Source organism: Callithrix jacchus, chromosome 16, assembly GCF_049354715.1.
Source record: "Callithrix jacchus isolate 240 chromosome 16, calJac240_pri, whole genome shotgun sequence".
In the NCBI taxonomy this organism is placed as follows: domain Eukaryota; kingdom Metazoa; phylum Chordata; class Mammalia; order Primates; family Cebidae; genus Callithrix; species Callithrix jacchus.
In genome coordinates, this window is record NC_133517.1 from 1,534,601 (window position 1) to 1,561,741 (window position 27,141).

The following is a 27,141-nucleotide window of genomic DNA, read 5'->3' on the forward strand; positions in this document are numbered from 1 at the left end:
ACAGATTAGGGCTGTTGCCGAAGAGCTGCATGACCTTAGCACATCACTGAAAACCTCTGCACCATTTTCTGACAGTCTAGGGTTATACCATGCTGAGTCTCATTTCTTCTTCTATAACACAGAGAAACTGGGAAAGTTTAGTAGCTCCAAACTGGTTCAATGCTGAGATTCACTCGTGGTGGCTAGCAGAATATTAGGAAAAGTTGTAGATTGTAATCTTAAACCCTTTGGAAGGCCAAAAGGTTCCACTGGGACAGGCTGAATGCAGCTGTCTCATTTACATTTAGCATGGGAAAGAGATAGAGATGATAAGAGGCTTTCCCTGTTTAAGTCTGTTTACCCCACATCCTTTTGTCTCTACTCTGTTTACTCATGTAAACTTTGTGCTGGAGGGCCCTCTCAGGGGGCGATCAAAGGGGAATTACCCATGAATAGTGTGTACTCTGGGCCCAGAACCTAAAGCTCTTATCATTAGTCCACAAGTGTGTTGACTTAGAAACTCTGTTGTAAAATCTTGGCTGAATAAATGTGTGGATGAACAGAGGGTCTTGGTTGATTGGTTGCATTTCACCCTCTGAAAGTAGCCAATGACCATCGTTAGCCCACTTGAATCACTGTGATGGTGTGAGAGTGCATTCATTCATCCATCATTGAGTCAGGGTCTGCAGGCCAGACCTCCTCAGGTGGTGATCAGCATCTCAGTTAAAACTTCAGAATCACCCAAGAATGCTTATTAAAGACACAGATTCTTTGAGATTCTGACTGTAAGGCTGGTTGCCTCGCTGGAGCTTGGACACGCCCATCCCTCTCCCCGCCTGAAAATTACATCACCAGAATATGCCCATCATCTAGCTCCGCCTTGGAAATCCCCTCTGCACTGGCACCTAGCCCGCCCTTGGAAAGCCTCGCCAAAACCTGCCCAATAGCACATTGCCCCGTCCGGAAATCCCGCCTACCTACCTATAGCAGCTTGCCACGTCCACGTCCTGCTTCTCCACAGCCAATCAAATGCCTTCACTTTCTATAAAAGCCCACGCCCAGAGGAGTGTGTTGTGACTTCGCTGGCCTCTTTCCGTGGGACCACAGAACCTCGCCTGGGAGCCAAATAAATTGGCATTTAATCTTTTTGTGCTGGCCTCAGTTTCCTCATTTTTAACTCGGCAATAAACCTCGCAAAAGAATCAGTCTTACAGTGACTAGATAGATCTGAGTGGGATGGGTGGGAGAGGGAGCAGGGCTGGAAAGGGTAACCTTGAAGGGGAGGAAGGCAGCAAATCACACTGTCATGTGTGAACCTATGCAACCATCTTGCATGTTCTGCACATGTACCCCAAAACCTAAATTGCAATAGAAAAAAAGAATGCCCTGAGTGTGTCTGATACAGTCTTTCTAGCTAACAACCAAACAGTCTCTAAATCCTGGTAGTTTACCATTCAAAGCATCAGAGCCACATTCAAAAACAGAAACAAAATCTATATAATCACATATCATTGGGTGGGGTATCTTTGGATGTTTCCACTTGCTCTACGTATCAGCACAGTCTGGGCGAGAAACAGAAAATCTACCCTCTTCGTGTCCACACATTCATCAGATTCACACAAACATGCATGAAGTCTTGCTCCAAAATCATTTAAAAGTCAGAAAATGAGCATTGATGTCTGTGAAAGGTAGATTAAAATTCTGAGATCTGAATATTTTCACATCTGCTGAAAGACAACCAATAATTTCTCAGTCCAATTTGGGAACATGAGCAATTTTGGTAATACCTTGTCCTTTCCTGTTACAATGGAAAGACATCAGAATTGCAGCCTTTTATTTCTGAACCTGCAAAGTAATTCAAACAAGAAGAGTAGCAGCCTTCTCCCATCTCTGTCATTGTGGTTTTACAATTACCTACCAGTCTCAGGAGATAATTTGTCAAGAAAATGAAAGAATCCTTAGCTTTAAAGATATCCCTCTGACAGATTTTTCATTTATGTAAGGGAATGGATAAGACCATGTACCATTCAAAACAGCCTCCTTAGGAGCTAACCCAATTATCCCCGAAAAGGAAATAATTCTCAAACATTAAAAAGAAACTATGAACAACCTAACACCCACCCTTTGGTGACCGCTCTGCAAGTTTATAATCAGGTAGTTTCTCACTTCAACTGAGGCGCGTAATTGTCTTAATGGGCCAGTAGAGCTCTGTCAAAACAACTCATTAAGCTTGTTTCTTTTCAGTCTGGGTTCTTCCTTATTAGGGAAGAGGTTTATAGCTGTTGAGGTTTCATCTGCTAGACATGACTTATCGTTTTCTACCCTGAGCTTTTACCCAGAAAGACCCGCGTTTCCTGCTCCCGGTTACAGGGCCTCCTAGACGGCTGTACAGACACAGGACACACTGAGGAATCATGCTTTCTCGGTTCCAGCCAGTGGGCGCTCAGCTGTGCCTGCAACGCCTGCAAAGGTGTACCCCTGAGGAAGGGCTGAAGCTGGCTGGGAAGCTCTGTAACCCCATATTTAGTGCTGAAGGCTATCTGTACCTGCTTCATCCTCATCTCACATCTGACAACCTGTAGCTTCATTAATTCCTATCAGCACCGATGCTGGGCTTTCTCTTGAAAAAGTTCTTGTTCCTCACCCTGGCCACGTCAGGCCCTGCTGTCCCAAAGCTTTCTTTCTGTTGTTTTAAACTAGCGGGAGCAGTGATGGGTTTGACTTATCCAATGATTTATCTGGCTCATTCACTTCTGTTCTTACTTGCTCAATTTTTTTTTTTTTTTTTTTTTTTTGAGATGAAGTCTCACTCTGTCACCTAGGCTAGAGTGCAGTGGCGTGGTCTCAGCTCACTGCAATCTCCGCCTCCCAGGTTCAAGCAATTCTCCTGCCTCAGCCTCCCAAATAACTGGGATTATAGGCATACACCACCACGCCCAGCTAATTTTCCGTAGAGAGTGGGTTTCACTGTGTTGGTCAGGCTGGTCTCAAACTCCTGACCTCAAATGATCAACCTGCCTCAGCCTCACAAAGTGCGGGATTATAGGCGTGGGCCACCATGCCTGGGCAGTTGCTCAACTTTCAAAGCAACTGATACAGAAGAAAAACTTTACTGCAAAAATTTTTAAAAAACAAATTTTTCTCAGCAAGCTATTTAAAAAACTTCATCCAAAGGAAAATAAATCAGTGTATCGAAGAGACATCTGTCACCCATGTTTACTCCAGCACTATTCACAGCAGCTAAAATATGGAATCAACATAGCTGTCCAATAACAGATTAAAAGATTGTAAAAAATCTGTATATATACACACAATGGAATACTATTCAGCCATAAAAAGGATGAATCTTATTACTGTGACAGCATGGATGGAACTGGAGGCCGTTACATTAACTAGAATAAGCCAAGGACAGAAAGTTAAACACTGCATGTTCTCACTTATATGTGGAAGCTAAAAAAAGTTAATCTCATAGAAATAGAAAATAGAAAAGATACTAGAGGTTAGGAAGGGGAGGAGGAAGGGAGGACAGGGAAAAAGTTATGAAAGTATACAAAAAACAGCTGGATGGAAGGAATCAGTTTTGCTGTTCTATTGCACTGTAGGATGACTACAGTTAACAGTAGTATATTACAGAGTTTCAAATAGCTGGAAGTAGGATACTGAATGTTCTCAACTCAAAGAAATGATGAATGTTTGAGATGATGGAGGTGCTCATTACCATGGCCACTGTACCTCTGTATTAGAACGTCATTATGTGCCCTGTGAATATGTATAATTATTTGTCAATTAAAATTAAAAAAAAACACACACACACAAAAAGGTGGGGGAAAAAGTCAGAGTAAAAAGCAAGTTAAGCCACCCCTGCACAGTGAACGTTTACCCAGCGTATCCTGCAAAGCTAATCCCCTCACTCAGAATTACTCATGAGGAGAAACCACCACTACGTGAGTGTTTTGTTGGAGGCGATGACAGTTCTCTTAAGAGGAGCCTGAATTCACCCTCCCTCTGCATGTGTTGGGAACTGGATTTGGCCTTGTCACCATACGCTCTCAGCATTTGATCCCCCCAGCTCAGTTCTGGTTCCCCTTCCTTCTTCTATCCTGGACCCAGCAGTCCTTAGCCTCTCCCGGCTCGTGCTGTCTCCTCACACAGACTCTGCAATTCTTCACCCTTTTTCTTGGATTCTCTAGACTTAGTCTTTCTCTAATAGCCTTGCAGATTTTTGGTGAGAGGCAACCTTTCGCAGCAGTAAATGTAACGGTTTAGGATTATTCTTTAGCCATTAATATGTAATATAGAGAGTAAGGCTTAAACACACTGATGTGTTGTTCATTTTCCATTAAGATTTTAATGCTGTGCTCAACCAACTAGTAATAGAAGGAAATTTCCTCAACCTGATAAAGGGCATCTATGGAAAACTCACAATCACTCTTGATGATGAAAGACTACATTTTCTCCTTTTCATATGAGGAATAATACAGAGATGTTCAATCCTGATACTACAACATTTACTGGAGGCTTCAGCCAGGGAAACTGGGCACGAAAAGAAAGAAAAGCATCCAGATTACAAAGGAAGAAGTAAAATTATCTCTATATGCAAACAACATAATATCGTATATATAAAGTCCCAAATTATCTAAAAAAAAACCTGTTAGAATAAACAAGTTCAACAAGGTTTCAGGTTACATGGCCAATATTCACAAATCAATTGCATCTCTGTACAATAGCAAAGAACAAGCCAAATGCAAAACTAAAAATAAACTATTTAAAGTCACACCAAGAATAAAACAGGTAAGAATAAATTTTCAAAAAATGTACAATACATATTCTCTGAAAACTGAAAAACATCATTGAAATAAATTGAAGCAGGCCAGGCACAGTGGCTCATGCCTGTAATCCCAGTACTTTGGGAGACCAAGGCCAGTGGATCACTCGAGGTCAGGAGTTCAAGACCAGCCTGGCCAACACGGTGGAACTCCATCTCTGCTAAAAGTATAAAAATTACCTGGGTGTGGTGGCCGGCACCTGTAATCTCAGCTACTCAGGAGGCTGAGGCAGGAGTATCACTTAAACCCAGGAATATCACTTGAGGTGGAGGTTGCAGTGAGCCGAGATTGAGCCACTACACTCTAGCCTAGGAGACAGGACAGGACAAGACAGGAAAGGAAGAAGGAAGGAATTAAAGTGGAATTAAAGCAGATCTAAATAAATGGAAAGACGTTCATGGATTGAGAGACTGCATAATGTTAAGATGACAAATTAATCGGTATATTTAATGCAATTTCAATCCAACTTCTTAGTTGCAGAAATTGACAAACTAATCAAAATTCATCTGGAAATTCTAGGAACCTCGAATAGTCAAAATAATGTTGGATGGAAATGAATAACAAATTTGCATGACTCACGCTTCGAATTTCAAAACTTACTAGAAAGCTACAGTAATTAAGACAATGTGGGGCTGGCATGAAATTAGACATATAGACCAGTGGAATAAAATAGAAAGCCCCGTAATAAGCCCTATATTTACAGTTAATTGATTTTCAACAAAGGTGCCCAGACAATTAAAAGGGAGGAAAAAAATGGCCTTTTCAACAAAAATTCTAGGATAGTCAACTACCCACATGCAGAAGAATAAAACATTTAGACCCCTACCTCACACCAAAAACTAACTTGAAAGGATCGAAAAGCTAAATGTAAGAGCTAAAACTGTGAAAGTGTCAGGAAAAAGCAATATATTAAAATATATGGTAAGTGACCTTGAATTTAGGCAATGATTTTTCTTTTTGATATGACACCAAAAACACAAGCAACAAAAGAAAAGATAGATAAATTGGAAACTATCAAAAATTTAAACTTTGTTCCTAAAAGTAAACCCATCAAAGATGAAAAGACAATCTATAGAATCAGAGGAAATGTTTACAAATTGTATTTCATAATGGCCTTGTATCTAGAGTATATTTTAAAAAACTTCTATAAGTCAATAAAAAAGAGAAATAACCCATTTTTTTAAATGAGCAAAGGATCTGAATAGACATTTCTCCAAATAAGATATGTAAATGTCCAATAAGCACATGAGAAGATGGTCAAGATCATTAGTCATTAGTAAAATGCAAACAAAAACCACAGTGAGAAATCATTTCACACCCACAAAGATGACTGTAAAAAGGCAGTAACAAATGTTGGCAAGAATATGGAGAAATTGGAGCCCTCATACGTTGCTGGCTGGAATGTAAAATGGTGGAACCACTTAAGAAAATAGGCCGGCAGTTCCCTGAAATGTTAAACAACTCAGCATGTCAATGCCTAGGTATACAACTGAAGAAAATAAAAACACACGTGCACACAAGAACTTGTACATAAGTGTTATGTAAGCGGCATTACGCATTACAGCCAAAAAGCGGCAACAACCCACGTGTCAACGCATGGATGTAAGGGTAAACAAAATGTGATAGATCTATAAATAAACTACTATTTATCAATAAAAAGGAATGAATGACAAATACATGCTGAGTCATGGACACATCTTGCAAACATTGCACCAAATGAAAAAAAATTAATCATAAAAGACAAAATGATTCCATTTATAGGAAATGCCCAGAATATGCAAGTCTATTGAGACAGTAAGTAGATTAGTTGCCACCTAGGACTGCTGGAGATAGAGGGGCTGGGGAAAAGGAGATGGCTACGGAGCACAGGGCTTCTTTGGGGGATGATGAAATGTTCTCAAAAGCTTGTGATGCTGGATGCACAACTCTATGCATGTACTAAGAACTATGAATTGTACTTTTTTTCTTCTAATTTATTTTTTACTTTAAGTTCTGGGATGCATGTGCAGAGCAGGCAGGCTTGTTATATAAGTATACATGTGCCATGGTGGTTTGCTGCACCCATCAACCCATCATCTTGGTTGTAAGCCCACATGTATCAGGTTCTGGCCAGGGCAATCAGACAAGAGAAAGAAAGAAAGGGTATTCGAATAGGAACAGAGAAAGTCAAATTGTCTCTGTTTGCAGATGACCTGAGGGTATATTTAGAAAACCCCATCATCTCAGCCCCAAAACTCCTTAATCTGATAAGCAATCTCAGGATACAAAAATCAACATGCAAAAATCACAAGCATTCCTATACACCACCAATAGACAAGTGGAGAGCCAAATCATGAGTGAACTCCCATTCACAATGGCTACAGAGAGAATAAAATACGTAGGATAGAAATACAACTTACAAGGGACATGAAGGACCTCTTCAAGGAGAACCACAAAGCACTGCTCAAGGAATAAGAGAGGACACAAACAGATGGAAAAACATTCCATGCTCACGGATAGGAAGAACAAATTGTACTTTTTAAACAGGCAACTGTGTGGTATGTGAATTGTACCTCAATGAAACTGTTGTTTAAAAAAGTGTATAGGCTGGGTGTGATGGCTCACACCTGTAATCCCAGCCCTTTGGGAGGCCAGGGTAGGAGGACTGCTTAAGCCCAGAAGTTTGAGATGAGCCAGGGAAACATAGTGAGACCCCCATCTCTTAAAAATTTTTAAATATTGGCCGGATATGGTGGCACATACCTATAGTCCCAGCTACTCAGGAAGCTGAGGCAGGAGGATCACTTGAGTTCAGGAGTTGAAGGCTGCAGTGCACTATGATTGTTCCGCTGTGCTCCAGCCTGGGTGACAGAGTGAGACCCCCATCTCTTCAAAAAAGAAAGAAAAGAAAAGATTCTAAGTGGCAGAGAGTCAAGATAAGAAAATTGGTTGTTGATTAAATAAAGTGGTAAACTCCTGATCCTGGTGGTACATTAAGGTGGATTTCACCCCCTCCTTATGAATTAAAGACAGAGTGTTTAAAATAATTAAAGATGTTAAAGACAGAAAAAGAGGTGAAAGATAAAATAGGTCTTGCTTTTTTCCCATTATAATGAGAAACCAATAATAGCAAAAGAAAAAACTCTCTGGTCTCTACATGAAACATTTGTTGCCAGCATTCTCTGATGAAAAAGCACAGTTTATAGGTAGATCGTCTCAGTATTTTAAGGGAGAACATTACCGAAACTTTTATAAATACACTAAGATTCTTAAAAAGGCTTCTGAAATAAGGATAAGAAAAATAGACCTGATTAAAAATCCACACAGAAGTCCCACTGCCAGGCAGGAGAGTGAGCACCAATCTATTCTCTTCTGACTGTGCCTTCCCCGTGACGCAGGTCCGGGTCTCATTTTGTCTTGCCTCCTCCTGTGCAAACAGCTAGTCACAGTCCTCTGTTGAGAGCTGAATTGCATCCTGGCTCTTAGTGAAGGTATGCCACCCTAGAAATTGTCTGTGTGGATTGTGTCACTGGGGAGAAGAGTAGCTAGGACCGAACGAAGAATGCAAGCTTCTGACACTCTGCTGGACACTGATAACCAGTTGATTGGCAATATTCTGTTCATTCATATAGTCGTACTCATATTCCTCCACAGCCCTCTGCAAACACCAAAATGAATGAATCAAGGTGGACTTAGTCAAAGGCCTTGCTGACGCCAGATACACTGTTGATCAGTGTCTGGAATTCAGTACCCACATCGAACCAGTAAAAGAAGTCAGTTTGGCATGACTCTTCCTTGGTGAACATTGCAGCACCTTTCCTCAGCCTCAGTTTCCTCTGCTCATCAGAGTTTGTTTTGCTGGTATTTGCTACCATAAGCTCGGTTCTATGCAAGCCCTGAGAGAAGCAGGAAGCTTCCCCCACTGTCCTCTCACTAAGACAGCCCCACTGGTCTATGCTGCTGACCACAGCTAACGCCTCTGTGCCGTGAGGACAGAATCAGGCCACGAATCATCTCTGCTCCCGATTTCCTGCCCATCTCCAGCGCTGGCTCAGTCCAGAGAGGAGGTGCTGCCAGAGTTCCCCTGAACTCTTCCCGGATGCCATATCTGTTCAGCTGCCCCTGTTGGAGTCTTCCTTGGGCAGGAAATCCAGCAGTCCTACCTTGCTCCCCGCAGGTGTTCTTCCCAGCAGTGGATCCTGGTCTTCCAGCACCCGCCATCTTGCCCGAATTCAGAACTGAACAGGGCTGTGGCGCTTTTTGTCCTGCCCTGTCGGCTGGTTTACTTGCTTCAAAATGATGGTTTCCTGAATAGTGCTTGAGTTTTCTACGCCCTCAGACCACCTCCCTTCCCTTGCTCAACACCAGCTGCTGCTCAGCTCTGCACTTGAATAAGCGGGACACTCTGCTCATTGCTTTCTCTGTATCTTTTCCAGTATTATTTTACTTTTATCCGTCTGTTGAGATGTTGATGATAACATACATACATAACGTATAAGAAAGAAACCTTTTAAAATCACCTCTGTTCAAGTTTTGGGCTTACTGCTGTATGTCCTTTATAATTCTGAGCCTTAATTATTTTCTTTTTTTTTTTTTTAATTTTTTATTGGATTTTAGGTTTTGGGGTACATGAGCAGAGCATGCAAGACAGTTGCGTAGGTACACACATGGCAGTGTGCTTTGCTTTGCTTCTCCCCTTCACCCACATTTGGCATTTCTCCCCAGGCTATCCCTCCCCACCTCCCCCTCCCACTGGCCCTCCCCTTTTCCCCCCAATAGACCCCAGTGTTTAGTACTCCCCTCCATGTGTCCATGTGTTCTCATTTTTCATCACCCGCCTATGAGTGAGAATATGCGGTGTTTCATTTTCTGTTCTTGTGTCAGTTTGCTGAGGATGACGTTCTCCAGATTCATTCATGTCCCTACAAACGACACAAACTTATCATTTCTGATTGCTGCATAATATTCCATGGTGTATATGTGCCACATTTTTCCAATCCAGTCTATTATCAATGGGCATTTGGGTTGATTCCAGGTCTTTGCTATTGTAAACAGTGCTGCAATGATTGAAAGAGCTAGAGGAGCAAGATCAAAAAAACTCAAAACCCAACAGAAGACAAGAAATAACTAAGATCAGAGCTGAACTGAAGGAGATTGAGACACGAAAAACCCTTCAAAACATCAATAAATCCAAGAGCTGGTTTTTTGAAAAGATCAACAAAATAGACAGACCACTAGCCAAATTGATAAAAAGAAAAGAGAGAACAACCAAATAGATGCAATAAAAAATGATAAAGGGGAAATCACCACAGATTCCACAGAAATTCAAACCATCATCAGAGAATATTACAAACAACTCTATGCACATAAACCTGGAAGAAATGGATAAATTCCTGGACTCCTGTGTCCTCCTAAGCCTAAACCAGGAGGAAGCTGAAACTATGAATAGACCAATAACAAGGTCAGAAGTCAAGGCAGCAATTAAGAGCCTACCACACAAAAAAAGCCCAGGTCCAGATGAGTTCACAGCCGAATTCTACCAGACACACAAAGAGGAGCTGGTACCATTCCTTCTAAAACTATTTCAAACAATCCAAAAAGAGGGAATCCTTCCCAAATCATTTTACGAGACCAACATCATTCTGATACCAAAACCCGGCAGAGACCCAACAAGAAAAGAAAACTTCAGGCCAATATCCATGATGAACATAGAGCCTTAATTATTTTCTAATCAGTAAAACAGGTATTATAGTTGTCCCCTAAGCTAATGGGCATAGACGGGCCTAGCATGGAAATACTTGGTCTATTCTAGATGCTTAATGTCTGTGATCTCCCCCCTCCATCTTAGGCATGGATTGCCTGTTAATTCCTAATGCTTGTGGCCACGTCCTTTCTAAACCTGACGTCACCTAAGGTTCCTGTCATTTCCTAAAAGAACAAGTGATAAATTCACTCTTCTGTAAGCACTCACACCACCATAGCAGGAATATTTATCTCTAAATTACTACATCTCTCAACTTAACCAACTGCCATGGAAGATGGCTGATTGTTTAAAAACATTTTATTCTGGAATAATTTTAGACTTAACAACTGAAACAGAGAGTTCCTGTGATTGTGCGGTTATACTGCAGAAGGGATTTTTACAGGTTTGATTAGAGTTCCTGGGCAGTTGACTCTGGGTTAACCAAAGAGAGATTCTCCTGAGTGGGCCTGAACTATTGAAAGACCTCAAAACGGGTGGAGGAAGTGGAAGTGAGGGAGATTCTCCTGCCATCCTGAAGGAACAGCCGCATGTAGCAGAGGAGGTCCCGTGGCAGGGAATGGGGAACAGCGGCCAGGAGCTGAGAAGGCGCAGGGTGGCAGCCTGTGAACACGTGGGGCCTCCATTCTGCAGCACCGGAACTGGTTCTGCCAACAACCTGAAGCTTGGAAGGGAACCCACAGCTGGAAATGAGAACACAGCCTGTGGTCCTCCTGATTTCAGCCTGTAGGACTCTGAGCAGGATGCTCTTCTGTACTCCCAGCCCACAGACGTGGTGTCAAGCTACAGAGTGTGTGGTCATTTGCCCCGTGGCAAGAGAAAATGACCACAAGCACTGTCTGTTCCTCTGCAATTGAGAAATACTTGGGGGGATATTATTTGAGACTATTCAGATACTCCTTTTCTCTACAAAACGTTTCTCGCTAATTGTAACGTTGGATGCTGGGTCTTGATGGCAGCAAAGATGTTGGTGTGGTTCTAGCGGTCTTTTTCTGTTGTCGTATTTACCTTAGGTCTCATAATTAGAACTTTTGGTGACAAAATTCCATCTATTTGTTTATTTGAGATCATTGGTTTTTGCCAACCAAAAAATGACAGAATGATGGAAAAGGAGGCAAATCAAGTTAGAAGGTAATTCTGGGGAGAAATTCATGGTTTATCCACTTACAAAGAGAAATGTAAACCAATCCGTGGTGCTGTTGGAAATGGCCAGATGCCCTTATCATCGGTTCACTCTCTTAACTGGCAGTGAGTACAAATGTTCTAGGATGAACTGAAAAACGTTTCCTGGCCCTATCTCTGCAGCTTCACGTAATGAGCTGGGATCTTAGAACAGGTTAATCAAGCCACAGTTAACTTTCCAAATCCAAAGTAGGGCTTGAATCAATGCTTCCTGACAAAATAGGACATTTTCCACTGACCTCGTTTACTTACTCTTTATTGCTTTACTACATTCCATTTAAAAGAATGCAACACATTTCTATAAAGATAGAAAAAGAGAGATAGACAAAAGATAGAGAGATAGGTAGATTATTGATAGGAAAATAGATGATAGATAGACAGATGATAGATAGATAGATAAATGATAGATAGATAGACAATAGATAGATGATAGATAGATAATAGATAGATGATAGATAGATATATGATAGATAGATGATAGATAGATAGATGATAGATAGATAGATGATAGATGATAGATAAGATAGATGATAGATAGACGAATGATAGATAGATAATAGATGATAGATAGATGATAGATAGATAGATAGATAGATACATAGATAGATGATAGATAGATAGATGATAGATAGATAGATAATTGATAGATATATGATAGATAAATAGATGATAGATAGATGATAGATAGATAGATAATTGATAGATGATAGATAAGATAGATGATAGATAGATAGATAGATGATAGATAGACAGATAGATAGATGATAGATAGATAGATGATAGATAGATAGATAGATGATAGATAGATGATAGATAGACGATAGATAGATGATAGATTATAGATAGATAGATGATAGATGATAGATAGATAGATGATAGATAGACAGATAGATAGATGATAGATGATAGATAGATAGATGATAGATAGATAGATAGATAGATGATAGATAGACAGATAGATAGATGATAGATAGATGATAGACAGATAGATAGATAGATGATAGATAGATAGATGATAGATAATAGATAGATAGATAGATAGATAGATGATAGATAGATAATAGATAGATAGATGATAGATAAGATGGATGTAGATGGAGATAAACATTTCTCAGTCCTGGCGTTGTTGAAACAGTCCTTGGTGACGGGGAGGTGTTCTGTGCATTGCTGGATGTTTAGTGGCACCCCGACTTCCATCCACCTGCTGCCAGTATCCCAGTTGTGACAACCAAAAACATATTCAGACATTGTCAAAATATCCCTTGTGAAGCTAGGGATAAAACAGTCACTGGTTGAGAATCACTGAGATACACAGATGGTAAGTAGGCAGAGCTAGCTAGATGACAGAGATGAAGATATTATTGGCTCATGTCTCCAGTTTGTTAAATTGGGAAATCCTCTGATTTGCCCATGATTTTACACATCCTGACAAAGCAAGTCGCTTAACCAGGTACAAGTGTCTTAAAAATGTAACTTAAACTGTTAAGAAAAAATGTACCTTAAACTGTTAAGAAAGGTACAGAATCACAAGACTACTGAGGAACGTTTAAGGAAACAAAGGCAACTGAGTAATTCAGCTAAATAAAGATCCAAAGGCTGCAAGAGGAAAACAGAGGAGCACCTACAAACCAATAATCATGAACATTAAAACAAAACGACCGTGGCTAACTTGGCAATTCCACTGCAAATCAGAATTCTGAGGCACAATTAGGAAAAATGTAAGTGGAGGATTACATGATGACTCCCTTAATATGACCCCACGAGGCCAGTATTTTCTTATGGTGGGAGAGCTGCAGCAGCAATCCCGGGGTCTCACTTGGAGTTCTCACTGTAAGTTTTGCTGGCCAACTTAAGAAAGCCACTTTTTCAGTATTTTCAAAATATTGAGGGGCTACTCTTTATTATTGTTGTTGTTGCATCTCTAAAATTATATTATTTTAGGTTAAAATAGCGGTGTTTGAAAATACCGGAGGACTGGATACTTCCCTTCCTTCATTCCAACTGAGAGCAAGGTTTGTACTCTTTTCAGTTCCTCAGGTCCTCAGAAAGGAAGTACCTTGAAAGATGCTTGTTGAACAAATGCATGTTCGAAAATAAACAATTATGGCAATGAGATTAAGGTTATAGAATCAGGGCCATTTAGTTGGCTATTAGAACAAAAGAAACTCTGTGGCATCTAAAGTGTGAATAATTGAAAAAAGTGTAGCAAGCTCTCTGCTAGCTCAGCTCTGTGCAGTCCTGGTCTGAGGGACCCTAATGCATTTAGATCAGGGAGAGCGGTAGGTAAAAGCTGACACCCTCAGAACCTTCTGGCTACCAGTGGTTCTAGGCTGTATTGGCCCAGACGGCAGCAGGACTAGACTCCCAGCTACCTCCGTATTCTTAAACACTCTGCACCTCTGTCATTTATACAGCTGTCCACATGCATGTTTTCTTTATTAAAGTGTAACTCACTTCTCTGTTGACTCACAGAAGTTCTCACAGTGCCTGACATGCAATAGACACTTCACAGATGCTTCTCAAATAAGTGAATGAACGAGTGAATGGCTAAGAATATTGGACCAGAGTTCAGCATCCTCCCTGTGAATGATGACCAGGTTGGTTCTGTGGACAAGGCTTCTTCATTTTCTCTTGAGAAAAAGGAGCAGTTCCCATTTCAAGCTCACAGGTCGCCAGGACCCTGTAGAGTCCCAGAGACCAATGTTTGCCTGATCCGTTAACCAACCCGCATCATCCTCTTCATCCACTTTCCGCAAAGGCAATTGTGTTGCAGACCTGCTCTAACACCAATGAATGATATGATGAGATGCTGCACTTCAATATGTGGGGCTGATTTAAAAATCAAATGTTCCAGAATTTCAGTTTAGGATTAATAAGTTCTGAAAATGTGTTGTATAGCACAGTGACCAAAATCGATGTACTATATAGTTAAAAATTCCTGCCTGGGTGTGGTGGCTCATGTTTGTAATCCCAGCATTTTGGGAGGACAAGTCGAGAGGATTACCTGATCCCAGGAGTTAGAGACCAGTCTGGCCAACATAGCAAGGTGCTATCTTTGTCAGAAATTTAAAAAATTAGCTGGGTGTGGTGGAGCACACCTTGGTCCTAGCTATTTGGCAGGCTGAGGAAGGATTGTTTGAGCCCAGGAGTTCAAGGCTGCAGGGAACTATGATCACACCACTGCACCCTAGCCTGCAGGAAACAGTGAGACCCTGTCTAAAAAAAATTCAAAAATAAAGAAAATTGCTAAGAGAGTGTAGTTGAAAGATTCTCATCACACACACACACACACACATAACGGTGTGAGACGTGGAGATATTGATTAGTCTGAGTGTGGTAATGATTGTGGTAATCACAGTGTATACACATATCAGAACATCATGTTATACATTGTAAAGATATGCAACTTTTATTTGTCAATGATACTTCAAAGAAGCTGGAAAAAAACTTAAACGTTTGAAGATGTAGTATTCCTAACTTAAAGCATTTTTTAAATTAAATATGCTGTGCTGGGCACACTTTTTATCAGGCTGAATTCGGCCAGTTGTCCTATTGAAGTGGAGAACCAGCCAATTGGTTTCTCATGTAGGTGAATGAACCTACAGCAAAATCACACTTTTTTTTTCCTCTCCGAAAGACTGAGAGGCTATGTTTTAAAATTAAATTAGCCAGCAATTGTAAGGCCTTCAAAACCCATGGGCAAATAAAGGAAGACCTACCGAATGAGAAAGGCAAAGGTTGGCCAGGCACGGTGGCTCACATCTGTAATCCCAACACTCTGGGAGGCCAAGGTGGCTGGATCATGAGGTCAGGGGATTGAGACCATCCCAGCTGACATGCTGAAACCCCAACTCTACTAAAAACACAAAAAAATAAAATAAAATAAAATTGGCTGGATGTGGTCTCACATGCCTGTAATCCCAGCTACTCAGGAGCCTGAGGCATGAGAATCACTTGAACCCAGGAGAGGAGGTTGTAGTGAGCCAAGATCGTGCCACTGCACTACTCCAGCCTGGCATCAGAGAGAGACTCCGTCTCAAAAAAACAGAAGAAAAGGTTATTTATTCTGAGCTTGCTACACAGCAAGGGAGTTAGCCACCATCCCTTGTGTTTTCACAGAAACTCAAAAGCAGGCAAAGGGTTAGTATAGCTTCATAGTGGGAAAAGGGAAGGCTTCAGCTGTGCCCTGGAGGGAGGCTGCTGACCTGGGGAAGCAGGAAGAAGCTAACTGGAGAGGATTCTATATGACTGGTTAAGATGTGCATTTTGCTTTTCCAAGGTCCTAAGTTGGAAGCAGAGATAAAAATTCGGGGACCTATGAGTAATTAATCAAGTCCCGACCATTTGTAGGGTTCCTACAAATCAAACTATAGGAGAGAAAAAGTCCCTTCCTCTACTTTCACTCTTCAGTTCAGTGTCTGGGTCCTGTGAATTAAACTGATGAGAGACAGATTAACAGGAGAAAAGGTTTATTTCAAAGGCATACAGAGGTTTCACAGAAAAGATGTGAAAATCCAGAGGCAGTTAGACCTGAGAACCATGTACCATTTTAACAAAGAGTGATACATTGAGAAGAAGTGACTAGACAAAGAAAAACAGGTTTGGGCTTTTGGGACAGTAAATTGTGGGATGGTAAATGTGAGGTAAAAACTCATGGAAAATAGACGTTATTTGAGTAAATTCTGAGTAAGTTCTGTTTATGCAGCCTGAAGGCTGTGCTGTCTTTAGTGATTAGTCCTTCCTTGCGATTAAGAGTTGTTCTCTTTGTGATGGAAAGGGAGATACCCTCATAAAAGGACATTTATGCTCTGATTTTAGACAGATGCAAAAAAAATAAAGAGGTCTTTTTGTGTCTGCTTTCTCAGTTGCTTTCAGCTTGAAATAATCCCTGTGCAAAAGTGACATATTTGGGGGTGGCGTATTTGAGGTCTCTTCATGACTTATAACAGGACTGTTTATCGTAGGTCAGGAATTGGTACCTGGGAAGGTAGTTGCAGGTTGCAGGTCGAAGTGTCATGTGTAAAGATAGATAGATAGATAGATAGATAGATAGATAGATAGATAGATAGATAGACAGATAGACAGACAGATAGACAGATAGACAGATAGATAGATAGATAGACAGATAGATAGACAGACAGACAGACAGACAGACAGACAGACAGACAGATAGATAGATAGATAGATAGATAGGCAGATAGATAGACAGACAGACAGACAGACAGCCAGGCAGGCAGACAGACAGACAGACAGACAGACAGACAGACAGACAGACAGATAGATAGACAGATAGACAGACATAGATAGACAGATAGACAGATAGACAGACAGACAGACAGACAGACAGATAGATAGATACATAGGTAGGTAGGTAGATAGATAGATAGATAGATAGATAGATAGATAGATAGATAGATGGATGGTCTGGCCATTTTCCATTTGTATGCTCAGTCTCTCACTCTCTTCTGATTTGTGATATCTAAGGACTTAATAAAGACCCACAGAAACATTGTTTAAAAATGCTTGATGTGGTCTATGCCTGCAAAAATCAAGAATGACAAATATTCAAATAATTATAAAATTCAAAAATAGGTAACTGTTCAGACCAGAAAAAACTTAACTCACAAACCTCACTCGATGTTTTCAGTAAAGCCTATTTTGGTTGAACTACGGCAGCCATCACAGTTCCACCGTCAACTGGGACGAGGCCAGAAGCCGAGCTGCAGTGCAGTGAGACAAGTCTTAACCGCAGTTCAGGAGACACAGGTTCAGCTGGAAGCCAGACTGTGTTCCAAAGACATAGAGGGGAGAAGGGATTTTTAAGAGAAATGAAAAGGAAGCTAACTGTGATCATACAAGTTGTTTTCAAAGAATGATCACTGATGGAAGTGGCTGGCCGGTTCTTGGCTCTATAGTTCATTGGTTGTTGTTCAGAAGTTGCAGTGCTAGAAAAACCCAGCAGTTTTCTGCAATCTTGTATCATTGCAGTTTGGAACAATTTCAGAGTTCAAGGCAGATTCCTGGTTCTTTAATGTTTGTTTGTTTGTTGCAAGTTTGCATAATGTGCAGGCAGTTCTTAAAATGGCTTTTCAACTCCACTTTATGTCTCTGAACCAGAGTGACACCATTTTGTATACCACATTTCACATCAGCAATTCAAAATAACTCACAACCAACTTCTCCAGCACATCAGGTACAAAAATTGAAAAACAAATGATACTGTTTTTGTTTCACCGGTACCATAAAATGCAGTGGTATTCCACTTTTTAACGAAGGCATTATATTTGTGTGTTTTTGAGAGGTGTATTAATATATTAAAGAGTTCATTTGAGCAAACAGTGATTAACAAATCAGGCAGTGCTAGACCACAAGTAGCTCAGGGCTACAGTAAGGAGGTGGGATAGGGGAAGCTTGGCTTTTAGGTGAACACAGAAGCAAGGCAAAGAACATATTTGACTGGCTAGAGTGGAACACTAGATGTATTTGGATCACTCCAGTGGAAAGCCACGTCAAAGGATGTGGCCAAGCATCCTTTGATAAGGAGATTAGTATGGCTAGTTGGTGAGTTCTGACTGACCTGGAATATGGCCATTCATACTGAATTGGGTTCCAATTTGTGTACACAGAAACTAGGAGTTAGAGCAACTACAGTCTAAAGGCCTCCCAATTAATTTTTAAACGAGATAATAAGATAACATCTAGAAGTTACTTTTAATTTTAAAAAGATAGATACCACTTCAAAAAAGACGTTATGATTTTATTTTAACATTTTATTTATTGCCTTTTGAAGCAAATCTGTCATTTGTAAGAACAATGGAGTAATTACGCAACAGGGTTGCTAACTCATTTAGGGGATGACAAACAGGATCATTTAGAAGCTGCCATTTGTAGATTCTGCAGGATGCTGAAGAATTTTTTTGCCTTTCTTTACTTTGTGTTCATGACGGAAGCCACACAGCTCTGAGAGAAAAGACACCAGGGTACCTTTGAGTACCTCCAGAGAGATGCAAAGCAATGGAGCAGCCAGATCCTCTCACAATTCTAGAGGCTCCAACTGCAGACCCATCTGAAGGCCACTAATTAGGGGGAAGCAGGATCTCCAGCTTTGCAGAAATGTTGGCAACATAAGCCCTAATTAGAGAGAGAACATTCTTTGTTTTGGTGAATCTCAGTGGTTTTTGTACATAAAGGAACCCTGAAAGGTCTCCCATTAAGTGCATGCCTTTGACGGGGGAGACAGGCTGTTCACTCCCAGGCTGTTCAGTGCCCCCGTAAATGTTGGAGTGGAGTGCTAGGACAAGGTGAGAGGCTCTGGAGACAATGCACAGGTACACTCAGCCCTTCATAAATGCCGTGGCTTCACTCCTCAGATTTTGGTTTTGGACATCATGATGTATGTCGCACTTAATAGTCTTTTGTTCCCGTCTTCGTGCTTTGGTTGTTTTCTGATCTCATTAGTCTGACTCAGTACATGCTCTGTAGGTTTCCCAGCACAAGGGGAAATCTCTACAGGCTGCCATTCAGCTGCTTCTAACTAGCAACCAAACAAAGGGAGATGTGAGGCTGCTGCCAAGGACAGCGAAAGTAGCTGGGCATGTCTTATGCCTCATGAGGACATGTTTAAACTATGTCTAGGCTTCTTTGAGGTGCAGCTTATGAATAGGAACTAGCAGTGACGTTAAATAAACATCACCGGGAGGCTAGTTTTCGACTAGCATCCTGCCGCGGGCCCCAGTATGCCAGACCCAACCAGAGTGTGGTCTGCTATGCTTTGAATGTTTATATCCCTTCAAAAATTCATGTGTTGAAACTTCATCACCAAGATGATACCTTAAGAGGTAGGGCCTTTCAAAGGTGATTAAGTCATGAGAGCAGAGCCCTAGTGAAAGGGATTAAGGCCTTTATAAAAGAGGCTTTGCACCATCATTCTCAGGAAACTAACTCAGGAACAGAAAAAAACAACACTGGATGTTTTCACTCCTAAGTGGGAGTTGAACAATGAGAACACATGGACACAGGGAGGAGAACATCACACACTGGGGCCTGTTGGGGGCTGGCAGGGATGGGGGAGGAGGAGCATTAGAACAAATATCTAATGCATGTAAGGCTTAAAACCTAGATGTTGGATTGATAGGTGCAGCAAACCTGATGGCACATGTACACCTATGTAACAAACCTGCACATTCTGCACATGGATCCCAGAACTTAAAATAAATAAATAAATAAGCATTTGGCCCCTTACCCCTCTGCTTTCTGCCATGTGCCATCTTGGAAGTAGAGAGCAGCCCTCTCCACAAACCTTCGCCAGCACCTTGATCTTGGATGCCCCCCCTCCAGAACTGTGAGAAATAAATCTCTGTTCTTCATAAATGATCCAGTCTTTGGACATTTTTTATAGCGTCACAAACAGGCTAAAAAAGATTGGTACCAACAAGTGGAGTATTTCTATAACAAACACCTAAAAACATGGAAACAACTTTGAAACCTAGTAATGGGTAGAGGCTGAGACAGTTCTGAAGTACAGGCTAGACAAGCCTAGATTTCCATAAACGGAAATTAAGGGTGATTCTAGTAAGGGCTCAGAAGAAGAGGAGAGCTGTAGAGAGAGCCTCTGCCTTCTTGGTGATTAGCCAAGTGGTCAGGATCAAAATGCTGGTAGAAATATAAACAGTAAAGGCCATTCTGATGAGGTCTTAGGTCGAAATGAGGAATATCTTACTGGAAACCGGAGGAAAGACCACCCTTGTTACAAAGTGGCAAAGAATTTGGCTGAATTGCATCTGCGTCCCACTGCTTTGTAAAAGGCAGCATTTAAGAGGGATAAGCTAGTGAGTGGCGTTGTTGTCTGGGGTAAATACGTGAGGTTCGTCACCTTGAGCCAAGAAAATTAAGGACGAGGCCATACACAAGAAGTGAGTTTAGGAGCAGAGACAAAAAAATAGACAAGAAAAAAAAAATGAGAAAGGAGAACAGCGCTCTCTCACGAGAGAGGGGTGCCAGAATGGGAACAGGAGACTGATTCAAAAGACGGAACAAACAAAGAAAAAGCACAAGGGATTCACAGCAAGCAAGAGAAGGGCCCAGTTTGCCTGAGCTAGCGTGTAAGGAAGAAGGAAGTGCACTCTGTTTTAACCCCACAGGGAAAGTACCTGAAATGGCCAGACTGCTTTTCATTCCGTGTTCCCGTTTGCGTCCTGTCTGCCTGTAAAGCCGCCCTCCTCTGCTTAGCTCATCAGGACACTTACTCCGTTTCACAGAATGAGGCACTGCCTGATTCTAGAATCACCAAGAAAAGCCAATTAGATCTTCAAACTAAAGGTATTGTTGCCTTTTGACAGTGATAATAAATTGCAAGTATCATAGTCAAAGGTTATTAATAGGATAATTACAAAGTTCATATGTCAAACGTGGTTTCTCCCAATACGTAGCCAGATTATTTGACTCTTTCGTTATCATTACATTTCCATATCACATTTTAAGATTAAAAGGAAGCTGAGGTTTTATTGGGGTTGAAAAGGAGCATGGTTTAAAGTCAGCCTGGAACAAAGAAAAATATTCTTTACTTGGTTTCAGCAATTTGGTTAGGGTCTTGTTTCCACTAGAGGCAAATTGTCTTTGGGCTAATCTGGTAACTTCTCTCACCCTCAGTCCCCTCCCTCCTGAGGCCGAGATGATTGTATCTGTCTTCGGGAGCTCACAGGACTGGCTTGTAGATCCAGTGAGATAAATTGTTATTAGCGTTTAACTCGTAAAATTATTTTATGTACATTATCTCACTGGCTTTATTTGCCTCTAGTGAAAGAAAGGCTCTAACAAAATCTCCTCAAACCAAATAAGGATTTTATTGTGTCCCACTGTGATTTCAAAACATGAGCCTTCTTAGTGGCAATAAAACCTCAGCTTTTTTTATAATCTTAAAATCTGGTGTAGAAATGTAATGACAATGACAATAATTAGGACACCTATTTGGGAACAATGTTTAATATATGAACCATGTAACTCTTCTAGTCATAATTTTTTACAGTAATATCGACAAGCTTTTCATAGCAGACATGCTGCCGTAATTATGTTTCAAAAAAAAACAGACATATCCTGTTATGATAAAACTGTTTTTGACAAATTATTTATATCAAGCCAAATTTAACTCTTTATTTACACAAAGTAAATAAATCATACTGTTCAGTTATTTCTGTACAAATGATCCAAATTAAGGCAACTCCTTAACCATATGATTAATTGCTTGTATTCAGCTGTTTCATAGTAGAAAAGACCCAACTTAACATACTTGTTCTTTGATACCCACGAAAAGTTTAAACATTTTAAACTATGATAGTTTAGGGAAATATACAGGAAGCCAGAAAAGGAAGGGGAGGGGACTTCTAAGGATATTCGGGTATTCCTTTTGGATAAAATTTAATGCATCAAGTGGCCCCAAATAGATCTACGTTTATTCTGTATAATCTCTTTATCAGAATGGCTACTCCTCTACGACATTATAGGGTCTGCACCCAGAGCCTGCACGAGAGGAAGGACTCCACTAAGGCAACCTACTGGGCCTTTCCTACTCACCCTGGATGCTTCTTATGTTTCTTTCTTTAGAATTATTCTTCTCCTTATTCCAGATAAGGAATACCTAATTCAACATAATTAGCCAGATGCATTAAAGAAAAAATGTTGACCTTATTTCCCACACTTGTAAAAGCTAAGGTCTTACACTCTCGTTATGAGCAATAATAACCCTGCATCTGCACAGGAAGAAAAGCTAAGACCGTAACTTACCCACACTTTGATGTTTTAATCATGCATTTTTGTGCCAACCAATTCCAGGTTTTGGCAGACTGTGAGATATTTTTCTTTCAAGGTGAACTTTCACTTGCACTTCTTCGTAACAAGCCATGGGAGACTAATTACTCACCAAGTAGAAGGTTCCAATGTATAGCCAATGCTATCAGCCCAGTACATGGGAGACTCTGCTCTTCTGATTAGGAGCCGGCTCTCTAGGTCCTGAGGTGAAACGATATACAAGTTATTTTGGTCCTGAATGAGGGAGCCTTTGGCAAATTCATGAAGCATGATTAAGTACTAATAAGCTTAATACCACCTCTCGGCTGGGCGCGGTGGCCCACGCCTGTAATCCCAGCACTTTGGGAGGTGGAGGTAGGCAGATCACCTGAGGTCAGGAGTTCGAGACAAGCCTGACCAACATGGAGAAACCCCGTCTCTACTAAAAATAGAAAAGTAGCTGGGCATGGCGGGCGCGTCTGTAATCCCAGCTACGTGGGAAGCCGAGGCAGGAGAATCGCTTGAACCCAGGAGGCAGAGGTTGCCATGAGCCAAGGGTGTGCCATTCCACTCCAGCCTGGGCAACAAGAGCAAAACTCTGTCTAAAAAAAACAAAAACAAAAAAAACATCTCTTGTCCAATTCCTGGAGGAGTGAAGGGTTACAGTGAAGGGTTCCTCACCATTTCTCCATTCCAGATACATGGACACAGGTGGCAGGGAAAGGAAGTGGAGATCCTGAAAGATAAGGCTGTGGGTCTCCAAAAAAGCCCAGCCTCCATCACCTGGCCCAAAAGAAAGGCACTCCAGGGACCACCAGGATAGCAGGAGCCTGCGTGCACTCCTCTGCCTTAGGTGTGGCCACTGAGCCCTCTGGGTCTCCGAGGCCAAGCACTAGACCCTCTCCAGAGTTAGGGTGGGGCTGCCTGACATTAACACCTCCCCAGCTGTTTTTGAATACACAACTAAAACCCAATCACGCTTATCTTCAAACATTTCCACTCCAGGTGCTTAAATTCAAACTACACGCTATAATAAAGTTGCACCAGCCAGCTTTACATGTAAGGCCTTTGGGCTCAGGATATGTAAGGGACATTTTGCTGATGAAAAAATAAGCCTCGTTAGCAGAGAGAACTCATTCTGAAAGCCCATGTGCTTCAGGAGGGACAGTCTTTGGGCTCCTAACAGCATGGGGGCTCTGAGCAGTCAGTCACGATGGTGTGAGGCTCCACAGAGCTGGGATCTCGCTCCATTGCCTGCCTCACAGTGGAGATGAAGGGCTGGAAGAGGAAGGTGAGGGGGGAAAGGAGGGACGACAGAAGGAGTAGGGAAGGAAGGAGCAATTCCCGGTGAATTAAACTCTCATCTCCTCCTAATAACTGCACAGGCAAATAGCGGTCTATGTAGAGACATACCAACAGGAAAATGTCTAAAGCAGAATGAGCTAAAGGTGACCTTGACAAAACAGAGGCCACGTGGGTAGACCATCACCAGGGAAGTCTTTCCAGCTTCCATGCAGCACATACTCCCAAAGTTCCTTTTTACCTAGGTTGTTTGGGACTTGAGGTGAATTTCCCCAGCAGAAACAATGCTAGAAATGGGACTTGCTGTAAAAGGACATAAGTCATTATTTTTAAAAGTAAACAAATAAAACTTTATGAATGAAATGAAGATGTTCATCATTATGAAGGACAAAAAGATCTGAGCAGGTCATGAGATATGTTTATGCTCTTGACCAGGAAGGCAGTTTAAACTATTAAATCAGTGAGATGCCCATCAAAATCCTGCCCAACCTGACAGATTCTAAAATTGTATTTAAAAGATAAAGTCTTAAGAATAGTTATCAGAAAGAAAACAAGCAAACAAAAAACGATCCTACTTGACATCAAGAATCGTTTTTTTTTAAAAAAAAGCAGGAAACTTGCCAGGTGTGATGGCTCACGCCTATAATCCTAGCACTTTGGGAGGCCAAGGCAGGTGGATCACTTGAGCCCAAGAGTTCAAGATCAGTCTGGGAAACATGGTGAAACCCTGTCTCTTAAAAAAATACAAAATTATTTGGGCTTGGTGGTGCAGGCATGTAATCCCAGCTTCTATAGAGGCTGAGGTAGGAGGATTGCTTGAGCCCAGGAGACTGAGGCTGCAGTGAGCCATGATTGCACCACTGCACTCCAGCCTGGGTGACAGAGCAAGACTCTGTCTCAAAAAAAAAAAGAAAAAAAAGAAAGAAAGAAAGAAAAAAGGAAAAGACAGAGAGACAGGACACTAGGTAATAAACACATGAAACATAGTATAGGCACAGGAACAGACAAAAAGATCAGCAAAATAATACAGACACTTCAGGATATCTGCTCCTGATGGATAGACAGACAGTTAGAACAAAAAGATGACTTAGAAGGACTCATGTTAAACTTACATAAATGCTCCAGAGAGGAGGGAGGGGTATGGTCTTGGGAGTTACAGAAACAATTTTATCATGAATTTTCATTTTTTTCTTTAAAAAGTTAAGAACTATTACAAAATATGGATGTTGATTAATTTTCCAGGTTGTGTAAATTGGTGTTTTTCATGATAGACTTTACAGAACTTAAAAATTACTTCCCAATGAAAAGCTACCATCGCAGCAGTAAAAGCAGGACGGCAAGTGCCTTTCACTTAGTTTCAGTGGCCTTAGAAAAGGGGAAGTCAGGCTTCCTTCCTGAGGCGGCATTAATGAAAGGAAGCACTCAGACGTTAGAAAAGTTAACACAAAGAAACAACAAATAGACAACCTCAGCTAAACCATGGATGTCTCGGCAAGACGGCTGGATGGGAGGGATGACACACTAGGGGAAGAAGTCCCTCCGTGAAGATGACCAACTGTAACCCTCGTGACTTAGGCTATTTTGATGGCAAGCAGACAAACGGCCTTTGTCGAGTGGGGTTGCTGTGGGGTTTTTTTAACCGCCTTTAGATCAAAAGGTCTGACAGCTCCCACGGCCTGAATGGTCCCTGCCATGCTGAGACCCAGGATGGATGCTTCAGCATGGCCGAGGCTTGACGGGCTCATTTGGAAGAGGACTACTTTGCCCTGATAGGAGAATGGATTGGCTGACCTTGCAGGGCATTTTCATCATCCTTTTCCCAAATCTTGAATGAACAGAATTCATGAGAACAATCATATGCTGTCACAAACTGAATGAATTCATCAAAAACCTCTGCCGCTTTCACTTAAATTGTTTTAAATTTACTCTGTCGCTGACAGGCAATGTTATCGAACTGAAAGCGTTAATTTGAGCAATTGGAAGGTTGCTCTGATTTAAAGCGAACTTTAAGAACATGAGAGTCAGATTGCCATTAAAGAAGAAAAACTTGAAATTTAAAATTTCAAGCACATAAAAATTTCTAACGCCACAAGTCCCAACATGTATTTATGCTACATAAATGGAGAAAGTTGAACAAGAGTGTTTACTGAGAGTTGCAGACTTAATTTTCCAGATTGAAAAACTGACAGTGTGAAACTCAGATGGAAGAAACAGACAGGGCAGAGACCGTTACATAAGAGGTGGTGGTGGTTTAGACAGGGAGGGTGGCAGTGGCGTGGCTGAGACATAACGAGCCTTGGATGTATTTTGAAGTTAGAGATGATGGGCTTTGCCAAGAAACTGGACATAGAACACGGGAGAAAAACCAAAGTCAACTGTGACACTAAGGCTGTTAACTTGAGCGGCTGGAGAGATGACGTTTGCCAAGATATGGAAGATTTTAAAAAGAGAAGGTCACATCAATTGATTCAGAAAAGGCATTTGGCAAAATCCAACAGCCGTTCATAGTAAAAACCCTTAGGACACGAAGCACGGAGGGAGCCTCCTTAACTCAATAAGGAGCGTCTACATCTGACTTCACACTTAATGGTGAGGGAAAAACGGAATGAAGGGAAGTTTTTAATAAACGTCAAAAGACACCCAACATTTCTGTATGCCTCTGTGAATAACCTGACACAGTGGGGAAAACAGGATGCCGGAGAAAGAATCCGAAATCAGAAGCAGCATCATTGAGCTGATGACGGTATCAGGTCCGGTGGACAAGGGAAGGGGTTGGCATCAGATGGGAAAGCGAACAGCTGACCCACATTCATCTCAGTAGCAGCCAAGTGTGAGAGTACCATCCAGCTGGTAAAGACTCCGTGGTTGATTCCATTTTCTCAGTGGATTACAGACCAAGGTCACGCGCTGAGAATAATAATGAGGGAGACTGTGGTGGTTTTAGGAGAGCAGGGAAGGGAAAATCGTCTCTAGAAGAACTGGGAAAGTGATGAGTATTGGAAAGGAGTGGGATTGCCAGGCAGCACCGAAAGTTTACTTGGGGTTAGTGATTGTCAACTTAAAATAAATCAGTCAGCATTTTTCTCCAACCTCAGTCACTTGCCTGCAGAGGAGGAAAAGGAGGCAAGGTAGTTGAGAGTAGAAGGAGATGAGTAATGACCGCCACACAACACGACATCTAAATCAGGTGACTCACAAAGTGGGAACATGAGGGATTACAGGAAATTGAAAGGACTGTAAACCCCACTGGAGTCAAAGAAGTGTTGGGAGCTCAGGCATGAGAGAAGTTGATTTAGATGAGTAGGAAGCATTGGTCGAAGACTGGCATTC

The 27,141-nt window shown here is 41.4% G+C and overlaps 1 long non-coding RNA gene across 2 annotated transcripts in view; it reads right to left on the bottom strand.

Annotated features, from left to right (window-relative positions):
• Window positions 1–27,141, bottom strand: part of LOC118148542 (uncharacterized) — a 113,532-nt gene that overhangs the window by 64,593 nt on the left and 21,798 nt on the right. The window contains exons 2-5 of one of the 2 annotated variants that reach the window (XR_004735382.3): window positions 22,643–22,731; window positions 20,877–21,003; window positions 7,548–7,672; window positions 4,900–5,113 (exon numbers count right to left, since the gene is read on the bottom strand). This is a non-coding gene — a long non-coding RNA (uncharacterized LOC118148542). Of the gene's footprint in view, window positions 1–4,899; window positions 5,114–7,547; window positions 7,673–20,876; window positions 21,004–22,642; window positions 22,732–27,141 lie in introns of those variants that run through there. The other variant, XR_008477095.2, reaches the window with a different exon arrangement.